The following is a 12,690-nucleotide window of genomic DNA, read 5'->3' on the forward strand; positions in this document are numbered from 1 at the left end:
TTTAGATCTTAATAACTCCCTAGGGAGGAAATTCAGCCAGTTTGCAAACATTTGGGCACACTCAAAACATTGTTGAATTGACTAACTGGTAAAAGAAGAAGTATAAAAATTGGAAACTTATTTTCACGGGTTGTCTAGTAGGTGAATTGGTTCAGCCGGATGAATCTCGACCACCTGACAAAGGTTTCAGCTCTCTCAAACGTCAACAGATGGAAGAGTTGAGGAAATGTGAATGTTACAGTGTGTAAAGTGGACACTTAAACCAACCAATGACAGGTCATAATCCTTGTAAATGCCTAGACCTACATAGTCCCTTTTAAAAAATGTTTTCCCTCTTTGCAACAAATTTAGATCTAAAATATGTAGGCAATAAAACTCTCCATAGTAAGATTATGCTGCACTCTGGCGGTAGACTACATGCATTATATTAATCAAACCACAAAAACTGTATCCATGAGTCCAAAAAACTATTAAACAAATATAGATGTCACACAATCTTATTTTAAACATTCAAATTAAAAGTGCCGGTGAATTGTAAACTTTACCCTAACACTTTTAAGTTGTTGTATTTTTTTGCGAACTATAATGTTGAATTTCAAACACAGTTTTGTGAGAAATCTACAAATACCCTTTTTTTTTTTAGTAAAAGAAACATTTGCGTTCTTATGGTTTACCCAAATATTTCATTTTGAGGGCCATTTTCAACGAGTTGTAAATAACTTACTATTAGAAAATGGAATCGAATTAGGGTAGAGTAGGATTCGAACCACGGACCTTCGGTCCGTAAGTCCGAGACACTAGCCACAGGACCACAACCCTTTAATTAAATATACACGTTTCAACCGCGTAAAATTTGGCATTTTAATACGTAGATAGTTGCCTTCCTTGCATATCTTTCTTACATAGGTATATATTATTTATATCGTCATATCGTGATGTTTTTTAAAAAATAAAATAGGTATTTGCGTTCTTATGATTTATCCAAACATTAAAAATTTTAAGACCTTTTTAACGATTTAAAAATAACTTGCTATTAAAAATTGTAAACATGTTGGGGTAGAGTAGAGCTCGAACCTCGGACCTCTGATCCGTGATTCCGCAACACCAGCTACGGGACCACAATCCGATGTTTTTAATATCTATTTTTTTTTTCAAATTGTTGAGAGCAACGCAATGTTTGGTAAAACTGAGATTCATTTAGTTAGGAAGTAACGTGTCTATTTATTATACGTCATGGATTAAACCCTTTTCGTCGGATTTCAAGTCTCCCACGCTATGACTACTTGTATTAATAAATTATTGATTCCGTAATCCTAATTCAAATGTTGTGAATGAATTTGTCTTTAGGTGATGTAATACCTGATATGCAATATAACATACCGCACTATACATTGTACTTTCTCAGCTTAAAATTATTGACTAAATAAGCCTGGATTCGCTAAGTTACTGTGGCTTCGTGTCTTTTAATAGAAACGCCAAGACTGGTGATAATTCGTCGGTAAATTTTGTGGCATGTCAATTTCCTGAAGACAGTTTCGCGTGACCGGAAAATAAAATATCGGAAGACCGGCTTGTATTGAATTTTCAGATTAATTAGTTTGTTGCCAACTGTAGCTACAAAGTATTTTATTTTGCATAGTATTTCATGGTGATGGCACCGTTCTGCGGGACATAGGTAATATATCCATATCATGCAAGCAGTCACAATAAAAATCAGCCATTGAAACTGATTTGAGAAAAGATTTAATTTAGTAAAAGCAAATTTGAATGCATTACCTATGTACATCTTGCGAATAGGCTTGAACTAGAATCCGAATAACATTTAATTAAGTGGGTACTAAGCTAATAGAAATATTTTAACTCTTGATAAATTAATATGTATCTGGTCCCGTATTACAATGGGAAATTAGCATTTATCTACAAAGTAAAATTAAATTTTCGTTTTGAAAAAAAGATTATGCATACATTTATTTTCCTAAACATGTCCAATTACTGACGAAGATACTTTTAATTTGCATACAAATATACGCATTTTTGTACATAAATATCGATTTGAATTTATACCGTCTCAATATGTACCGATGAAGATAGTGTTTGTAATCGCTGCCTTGGTTCTTGGTTTTGCCGTATAGTCCAAATAGTAAATTACGTGTCCTTTCTGCAAGCTTAATGTTGAGATTAGGGAGACCAAAATTAGTTGCTGACTGAAATCACATTCAAGAGACAGTATTTATAATACAGGTAAACGTCATTTTGCGCCGGTTCGATTTACGCCGATTTACAATTACGCCGGTTGGTGCCGGCGCGGGATTCCCCGGTTCGGCCGACAGTCGCGATTCTAATAGCAGGCACCCTTTTACACGTTGTTTCATTCTATTACCGTGTACGCGAGTAGCCTATTGTTTGTGTGAAATTGTTTCCGAGTTAGTTTTCGTTTTGTGTTTAAGAAAAATAAAAAGGTGTGATTAAATTATTTTTTTAAAATTGAAATTAAAAGAATATTAAAATATTTGTAGTTTATGCTATGATTCTGCAAGAAAGGAAGCAACAATCAAAGCAAATGAAATTAGATGATTTTTTCAAAAAACTGTAAGAATTTAATTTAGTATCGACGAACTGGTTAGTTAGTATTTATTATAAAAAAATATCATTTATATCAAGAGATTATTATTAATTTTGTAAACGAATTTAAACTGTATTTAAAAAATACATTCATATATTTTTTTGAAAATATATAGGTATAGGATATGTATTAAATAAACATGTTAGTAGATTGTTCTTAGAATTTTGACACGGAACCTAACCTTATTCATATCTTCCATTATATTTGTGTTCATTTTACGGCGATTTTTTTTCTTCTTTTTATCATAACTCAAAATTAGTTTTTAAAGTTTAAATGGATACTGAAGAATAACCTACAATATTCAACTGTCATCGTATGCACAAAAACGAATTACAATTAAAAAACAATTAGCGAATCTTTGTTTTTTAAAACCAACTAAAGGATTTATACTGATACGCTAATATTATGGATTAAAATATCAATTCGTTTCGATTAAAATATCAAAATATCAATTTTACTTTCAAACCACCGAAACATAAGTATGATTAAGTATTATTGTAGCTTCCGTGTTAAGACATACAAAATATATTCGTTATCTCTTTCTCACACGTAAAGAGTGCGTATATTGTCACCTCCCTTAGACTGTCGTAAGTCAAATTGGTGTATTTTAAAGAATACTAGCCCTTATGAAAAAGTATTGAAAGACTAAATTGCATTAATGAAAGCTGCAAGATTTTATAGTAATCGCAAGTGTAATTTTTCGAACAAGATTCTATTATTTTGGTGATGTGTTTTTTCCTAATAATACTGTAAAGCTTGGGTTTCCTAGGAAAACGGTGCCGATATCTTAACGGCCGTACGAACGGTGATGCGGTGAACGGCCGCCGAAACGGTGACTAGAGAGTGGTTTCCTAGGAAAACGTTTTCATATCTGGCGGCCACGGCAGCTTATCTGTCAAAAATATGCCCTAGAATGCGATCTGTCATATTTGTCGTTATTTATGAATAGTTTGTCACAGTTTTATTTAATTTTTAACATTTTCGAAGGCATGCGACCTTCTCGTGCACGAAAATTGTATTAAAAAAAGATTCAACTCTTTTTATGATTTTTAAGACAGTGAATTCAAGGAGAAATACTGTTTTTCGAAGGAAAATATGAGGCGCATAATTACTCTAGTAAAACTCGATTTGGAAGGACACAAACGAGATGAGAAAATACCAGTAGAACTCCAGGGCCTATTTGCTATTCGGTACTGGGATAGTAATGAGGTATGTAATGAATAATAATTTTGGCAATATGTAAGTATCGTTTCTGTCAATTCATTTGACAATTTTAAATACGTAAATGTTTAATGCCTATAGATATTAACTTTTGATAAATCTTCCAGATTCAAGACGACTCTGCTGATATACACGAATTTAGTCACCAAACTATTTCAACATCAACATCAATTGGCATGAAAAACACCGGACTATATTATAATGAAGCCAGTGTCCAGAACAAATGTAGTTATATCCGGCTTATTTTGTATGAGATGATTTCTTAAAGTTATAGGTGCAATAGATTTTTTTTTTTAAATTTATTAATAACAAATTTAAATACAATATTAAATACAATTTTTTTAATTAATCAATTACATATATTTACATTATCGTTTCCCATTACGTAAAAGAAATAAACAATTCTTGTGTACATAATGGGGAGTGACGTCTTATAATAGATTATTTTAGAATAACATAAATAAATTACAAAAAAGATATTAACGATGTTTTCAATCAGTGTTACATAAAGAAGAATTATAGATGTAATTTTTTACTTCTTTCTTAAATATATTGTATTCCTGACTCTACTTTTTATTATCTTTGTTCATTTCATTAAAGAAAAATATTCCTCTGTAAGTATAATGATGTTGTGCAGTAGTTGTTTTTAATTAACTTAATCCATCACAATAGATCTTCACAGGTTGCAGTGACGTCAGGAGTTTGTATACAAGGCCTACTACACAATATCTTTGATCTCCGATAATAATGCTATTAACAAAAAAGGCATTTGAATTGTTTCAAACGTATAAAATATTACTCCCTAGTTTACCTCACCCTTTAGATAATAGTAGAACTTTATTTTTCAAATTTGATCCTGTACTTACATTTAATTAAGTGTGTTTGCAATAATTGGATCAATTCAAAATAATCCCCATTTAAATGATTTCAGTATAATATTAGACGCTCAATTTCAACATTCGATATTCATTAATGATCTTGAAAAAAAAACCTTGATCAAATTTGGGCACATGATACCATACAAAGTCCTATATCCAAGCAACATTCTAAAACAAAATGTATCCCTAGAGTTAAAAGTTTTTAATGAGAAAACAATTGGTGGGTTTAAAGTGCGTAGCGCTTAAAAATCCAGAACTGTTTGTAGAACCCGAGAGTACTCTAGATTTTAAAAGTATATTTTGTAGATGGTGGAAGATTGTAAATGGGTAAAGTGTATTTGAATTTCAGAGATTCAACAATCTTCACAAGGAACCCATTAGAGAAGATAGTGTAGATCATAAAAATTTTCTAAGAAACATGTCCCTTTGGTTAAAAACTTGGAGACTCTCAATACCTGAGAGTTAGTCTCTAGGTGTACAAAAATTTTAATCCCCCATTACTACATTGGATGCGTTTTCAATGTTGATCCTATATATATTTTCCATGCATAAAGTAGAATATTTACTCTTGAGTAAATTTCAAAACGATAACTTAGAAGCGAGGTTCGGCTGTTATCGTCAAACGAGTGGAGCTTATTATTGTATTATTTATTTGCAAGTCTTAGAGAGTGAGAGAAAGCTTTGATTTAAATGTGCTGTAATATTGCTGGAGTGGAGTGAGGTTTTGGTAGGTATGTGAATATGAGAGTTAGTGTATATGAGTGTGAGGGTGGGTTTGTGGAAAGGGTGAGTGTGTGTTTGATACAAGTGGATAGAAACATCTTAAATTTATAATGTAAAAACAAATATATGATTTATAGTTAATATAATAGATGTTTAGTCTCTCTGTTTTGATGTTATATGTTAAACTTTTAAATAGTATTCCTTGAGTATGTTGGATTTATAAATAAATATTTGCAATTTGTAAAATATCATAATTACTTATAATCACATCTATATAATAACTAATTTTAGTTTATTTAATCCTGTAATTATTGTTATTAATATCAAACTAAATGGGATATGATAAGGTTTGCTGACGATATTGCTATGGTTGCTGAAAGTGAAGAAGAACTGCAAGAGCCCTTACAACTATGGAAAGCATTCTTCAAAATAACTACAGTATCAAGATAAATAAAGACAAAACAAAGCTACTGACTGTAGGCCGAATGCAACACCAGATGAGAGTAGTGATGTCGGGAATACCACTAAAGAACACCAAGGAGTTTCTCTACCTCGGGAGCAAAATAACGTGGGACGGTCGGTCTAAGAGCGAGGTCGACAGCCGTATACATCAAGCTAGACTTGCATTTAATAAAAGGTCCAAAATAAAAGAATCAAATAATATAGACCTAAAACTAAGAATACTCCTAATCAAGACCTATTTATGGAGTATCTTGATGTATGGCTGCGAGACATGGTGCCTATCCGAAAGAGATAAACGGAGACTAGAGGCTTTTGAGATGTGGTCCTATAGAAGACTACTAGGAATTTCCTGGAGAGACCACATTACAAATGAGGAGGTTCTCCAAATAATCGAAGGTGGAAGGCACCTGCTCAGGACCTTGTCCGAAAGGCGAGCAAAATGGATCGGTCATGTAATACGTCAAGAAGGCCTGCATGTGCAATGGAGGGGATGACCGAGGGAACAAATTCTAGGGGATGCCCACGCCGAGAGTACCTGGAGGACCTATTAGAGGACGTGCGCTGCTCATCATATGTTGACTTTAAATGAGCCGCACAAGACAGGGAGGAATGGAGGAGAAGAATGAAAGGAATTGCTGCCAGCCAATCCCAGGATTGAGACCAGAGAAGAAGAAGATCATACTCAAATAATTTAAAAAAATACATTACATAATAATTTATAAAATAAAAGGTGTATATTTTTGATTAAATAAAAATAATATATGCAATAACTACATTTTTATTTGTAACTGATCTTGGTGCGTTCTATTCCTTCACAGGGCCAATTTCTAGTGTTTTGGTGAACAAATCATGATATCCTGTAAACAGAAATAAGAGGAAGAAATATTTTTTTCTTTTATTTAGGAAACATTAAGTACTATTACATAGTTTTATAGTATGCAAAATTTTATGTAAATTATGTTTTTAATACCTCTTATGAATATAAACATTATTGTTATTCCATTTTGTATTATAATTTTATATGTATTCTTCTCCTTTTTGTAAATCATGAGAAATGGAGTTTATACTCACATAATATATTCTCTATTGCATAATATTTATGTAAATTTAAGATCATAATGAAAAATTCTCAAACGATAACGATACTAAAACGATTTCTTGTTTAGCATTAGGTCTTATACCCATATATATGTAACTCATATAATATTTGTACTTTTATACAAATATGAACCAAACTTTTCTTCTTTAAATATCTCTTTGTAAAACAAAAGAACCAGAATTCACTTTACTTTATGTTTTCTTTAATATTCATTTATGAACTTGTAAATATTATAGTAACAATTTATACTGGAATATCAGAACTTAATATTGCTTACTATATATAAACTCTACAGATTTCTTCTGAAAAATTACAATCATTATACACTTACTTCTTACAGACACCATAATATATACTTATAACTTTCATAAGTAATAATATACATAACTAATTATTCTTTTCTCACTTAAAATTCTTATCTATTTTTTATTTTTTTGTCACATTTAATGTTTATATCTTTTTAATTTATGAAAACTTAATTGGTCTTTTTATGTTAAAAAATTGTTGTTTTCAATACTTATTTTTTATTTTTTTTAAAAAAGAAATATTTGCGTTCTTATGATTTACCCAAATATTTAATAAAATAAAATAAATAAATAAACTACAAACTGTAAGTTCGAAACCAAAATGTCTTCAGCGTTTAACTAATAATTTATGTACCTCACAACACAGTATTGTATATCTTTTAATTCTTTAGGAATATCATCTGCTCCATATCATACAAGTATATGTCCAACCTCTTTGAATCATAATTAAATTCATTTTATTAGTCTGTCAAAATATAATATAGTATTTTACATAGTAACAACAAACATAAAGAATACATTTGTCATTACAAAGCAGACATTGTTATTAATTCATTATTACTCTATTATAGCTATGTAAGTACTCACCTAGAATTTGCATTCATAACTTACAAACCACAATACATTACTTATATTGACAGGCTGGAGAAAGTACAACATATTTTTTAAAACATTTGAATTTCTGATGCTTTCTTACATTTCGTGAGATTACTTAGCATTAGGTCTTATACGCATATATTATATGTAACTCATATAATATTTGTACTTTTCTACAAATATGAACCAAACTTTTCTTCTTTAAATATCTCTTTGTAAAACAAAAGAACCAGAATTCACTTTACTTTACGTTTTCTTTAATATACATATATAAACTTGTAATAATTGTAGTAACAATTTATACTGTAACATCAGAACTTAATATTGCTTACTATATATAAACTGTACAGATTACTTCTGAAAAATTTCAATTATTATACACTTACTTCTTACAGACACCATAATAGATACTTATAACTTTCATATGTAATAATATACATAACTACAAACTGTAAGTTCGAAACCAAAATGTCTTCAGCGTTTAATTAATAATTTATGTACCCCACAACACAGTATTGTATAACTTTTAACTCTTTAGGAATATCATCTGCTCCCTATCATACAAGTATATGTCCAACCTCTTTGAATCATAATTAAATTCATTTTATTAGTCTGTCAAAATATAATATAGTATTTTACATAGTAACAACAAACATAAAGAATACATTTGTCATTACAAAGCAGACATTGTAATCAATTCATTATTACTCTATTATAGCTATGTAAGTACTCACCTAGAATTTGCATCCATAATTTGGAATCCACAATACATGACTTATATTGACAGGCTGGAGAAAGTACAAAATATTTTTTTAATATATTTGAATTTCTGATGCTCTTTTACATTTCACTTGAAAGACTTTTATTCTTTCTTTTTTCACTGCTGGTTTTATATTTTTAAACTTATTTGAATTACTTTTAGAATAGCATTTAAAAATAATATATTGCTTTTTTTACCATAATATGTTATTATTTTTTTAAGATGTTTTTTTAAATTAACTTAAATTTATTGTCTTTTTTCTTTAAATATCTCTTTTTACAAAGAGATATTTAAAGAAGAAAAGTTTGGTTCATATTTGTATAAAGAACTAATATTTTATGAGTTATATGTATATATATGAGTATAAGACCTAATGCTAAACACGAAATCATTTTAGTATAGCATACTTGAGGATTTTTCATTATAATCCTAAATTTACATAAATATTATGTAATAGAAAATATATTATGTGAGTATAAACTACATTTCTCATGATCTAAAAAACGGAGAAGAATACATATAAAATTATAATACAAAATGGAATTACAATAATGTGTACATTCATAAGAGGTATTTAAAACATAATTTGCATCCAGGTAAAAATAGTTTGCTCATATTTATTAGTACATTTTTGTTTATGATCAGTATTATTCTGGGAAGTGTTCATTTCAGGGGAGTGTCTGCCTTCCTGGAGGTGGATCTGGTGAGTCCGAAGTAAGTACTGCTGTGGGTGAAGGTAGATTTCAGAAAGTCTTGTCTCCCGTCTGTTCTACATTGTATGGCGTTCTGGAATGGTCTTCTGTGGCAGTCAGTAAATATAAATACGTGGCTCGTGTTGAGAAGTTCTTTGTGGATAAAGGTTTTCTTTGGACTGTGGTGGATGCCTGGTGTTTGTCTGATGTCTGCGAGTCTGAGTCGTAGGTTGTTGACGAATGTCCCCTTGTCCTTGCATGTTGAGGCAGTGAAGAAATCGCTCGGGAGCCTAGTAATTTCTGCTGGCAAACATTTGAGTTCGACTCGCACAGCAAATCTAGTAGTACTATCGGGAGAGTATCTACCCTCTCACTACTCGTATCTTGATCTGCACTTGGGTGAAAATAATTTTGTAGTATGTACTTATTCTGAAAATAAAATTCACAATGAATATACAGGAAAGTTATTGCAACCTACCTTATGTATGTAAATAAGAACTTATTACTGGTGTTTATGGAGTTACTATAAAACTAGTTTGAACTTGTCTCAAATATAAATGGGAGCTCATTTACATACCATATTATTTAATTGAATTCGGTGATAAGAATCCTGGAACAAATGTATTAATAAGTCCCAAGTATGTCTACATTTAATCGTTTTTGTGTGCCATAAGTTTACTCATTAAAAACAATGTTTTGAGTATGTCCAAATGTTTGCAGACAGGCTGGATTTCCTCCCTAGGGAGTTATCTAGATCTAAATTTGTTGCAACAGAGAGGGAAAACATTTTCGAGAAGGGAATATGGAAGTCTAGGCACTTACAGGGCTTATGCTCTGTCATAGGCTGGTTTAAGTAGGCATTTTACACATTGTAACATTCTCCATTCTGCCTATGTTTTAACATCACATTTCCTCAACTCTTCCATCTGTTTTCTTTTGTGAAGTAAAAGAGCTGAAACTTTTATCATTTGGGTGAGATTTATTCGCCTGAACCAATTCACCTACGACGCAAATTCAGTATTCCCTTCTCAAAAATGTTTTCCCTCTCAGTTGTAACAAAAATTGTTTATATTGGTGACTACTCTTTGGTGTTTGTAGCTTTCTAGAATAAATAAATGTAATAATTAATGCAGAAAAAATATTATAGTAATGTTTATACAAGAATTACATTGGTATACTTATTTGTATCCATCGACAAATTTGTTGTATTCATTTCATGTTCAAAGGGCATATTTTATTTAAAATTCATCAAACTAACTCTGTTAAGATTATGTTCCAGGCATTTTTCTTGGCTCTTTAATATTCATGGAGAACTCCTTATTTTAAATCACACCCATGTGACTTTTAATCTGAAATGTTGTGTGTTATTTCATAAAATGTCAACTTCAAAATAGGTTAGGATTTGGTAAGGTAACCTAATAAAAAGTTTGATAATGTCCTTACAAGACAAAATGCGTCACATTTTACACCTTTGTAAATAAAAAAAATAAAAGGATAATTGAATCCAATACAAGCATTTTACTTTGGATACCTTACGAAATTTTAATATAGAATTCAACCAATTATCTGCAGACACAATAAATAGGTTAGGATTCCTTGGAATCTATTACGTATAAACAATGTTATAATAAATGTTTTGAATTAGAAAAATAACATTATGATAGATGCTTAGCTTTTTTCTTGTAGTTTATAAACATTTGCTCTGTTATTTTTATATGATTCTATTGTTATTTACATTTTAGTACATACCTGATATTTCAAGCGTTGTCCCGATATTTCTTCACGAACTTTGTTTCAACTCGACTTTTTAATAGTCTTTGCCCTTCCATTACATAAATCGTCATGATTTTTACAAAATTAATCAATATTTCGTCATTTTCAACATTCCGCACCACGTTTGCACTCATTTTGACAGCTAAACGGTCACCGCTTCGCGAGAAAAACCGTTCGAAAACAGTTCGCACCGCTGTGACGGCCGTCCTGCAAATGGCGGCACCGTTGCTTCGACGTTACGTTCACGGTCAACGCTCTCTAGGAAACCAGCGCCATTGATTTACATAGTCAACGTTTTAATGACGTCATCCACCGTCCCGTGACGGCCGCTTTGTGACGGTACCGCTGTCTTAGGAAACCATAGCTTAACATAAAACACTACTTTCGATGTCAAAAAAATATGGTAAGCTGCAAATAATTTATTATAAGGAGCATTCGCCCCTGGTTTCTACAGTACCTATATCTGTTAAAATCACGTCTGAAGAAACATTTTTGTCTTCCTTAATCTATTCTTCTTTCCTCTTTATTCCCATTTCCCATTAAATACTTGTATTGATTTAAGGTAAGTTATATGCAAATACCGCTCTTTATATTTTTGTACATCTTTACGTCTTTTATTAATACGTTTTGAAACTTGAATTATATAAATAACACCTTTCTTTTATTGGTTAGTAGGATGAAATTGTGATTTGGCCATATGCTCGCCAATATATATTTTTTTAAAGAGATATTTGCGTTCTTATGATTTACCCAAATGTTTAATTTTGAGGGCTATTTTCAACGAATTGTAAATAACTCGCCATTAGAAAATGAAAATAAGTTGGGGTAGAGTAGTATTCGAAGCGGACCTTTGAGCCGTGAGTCCGAGACACTAGTCACGGGACCACAACCTGATTCAACAATATACTATTTGCGGCCTCGTGGTATAGTGGTCAGCGCGTTTGCCTGTCACGCAAGAGGTCTCGGGTTCGATTCCCGACGTGGTTGACATGAAATATTTATTCAAAAGGGTGTTTTTACACTAGAATATTTCAAAGTCTCTGGACTGGTACCTGATGCGTAAGACTGATCATCTTACCTTCATGTAACGGTGTACCAATGCAGTGCCCTATGCATCATTAGATGCGGAAAGGGAATGATGAATGATTATGATATTTATTTATTCATTCAAAATTACACTAATTTAAATATAAGTGAACTTATTAAGATTTTTTAAGCTATGCCCGTGTCAAGCCAAAATAAATAACAATATAAAATACATAGTAAAATGAATTAGATTCAAATATAATGACATGTGATGCAATATAATGAAAATCCAGAAAAAAGGGTATATGTAATAAATAATAAAATTCAAAAGAATACAATTTAAAAAATATATTCAGACATAAATATTATATAAATGTAAATTACAAATTATACAAGATTCATACATAAGCAAATATAAAAAATACAGTATCATTGAAACCAACAAAAAAAAGTATAATAGTAAAATATGGTAGTATTGAAAAAAAAAAACAGAATAATTGTATCATTGAAATCAATAGAAAAAGGATATAT

The 12,690-nt window shown here is 30.8% G+C and overlaps 1 protein-coding gene, 1 long non-coding RNA gene and 1 other non-coding gene across 3 annotated transcripts in view; 2 read left to right on the forward strand and 1 right to left on the reverse strand.

Moving 5' to 3' along the window:
- The window catches only part of LOC148276459 (myosin heavy chain 95F-like), an 84,566-nt gene that overhangs the window by 21,843 nt on the left and 50,033 nt on the right, over nucleotides 1–12,690 (forward strand).
- On the reverse strand, nucleotides 8,943–11,282 carry LOC148276460 (uncharacterized). Its single transcript, XR_015823727.1, has 3 exons — nucleotides 11,110–11,282; nucleotides 10,619–10,709; nucleotides 8,943–9,789 (listed from the first exon to the last, which is right to left on the reverse strand). It is a non-coding gene; the product is annotated as an uncharacterized LOC148276460 (long non-coding RNA).
- TRNAD-GUC (transfer RNA aspartic acid (anticodon GUC)) lies at nucleotides 12,048–12,120 on the forward strand. Its single transcript has one exon. It is a non-coding gene; the product is annotated as a tRNA-Asp (tRNA).

This window comes from Micrasema longulum, unplaced genomic scaffold, assembly GCF_059751315.1.
Source record: "Micrasema longulum isolate JH-2025_06_02 unplaced genomic scaffold, ASM5975131v1 h1tg001215l, whole genome shotgun sequence".
Taxonomy (NCBI): Eukaryota; Metazoa; Arthropoda; class Insecta; order Trichoptera; family Brachycentridae; genus Micrasema; species Micrasema longulum.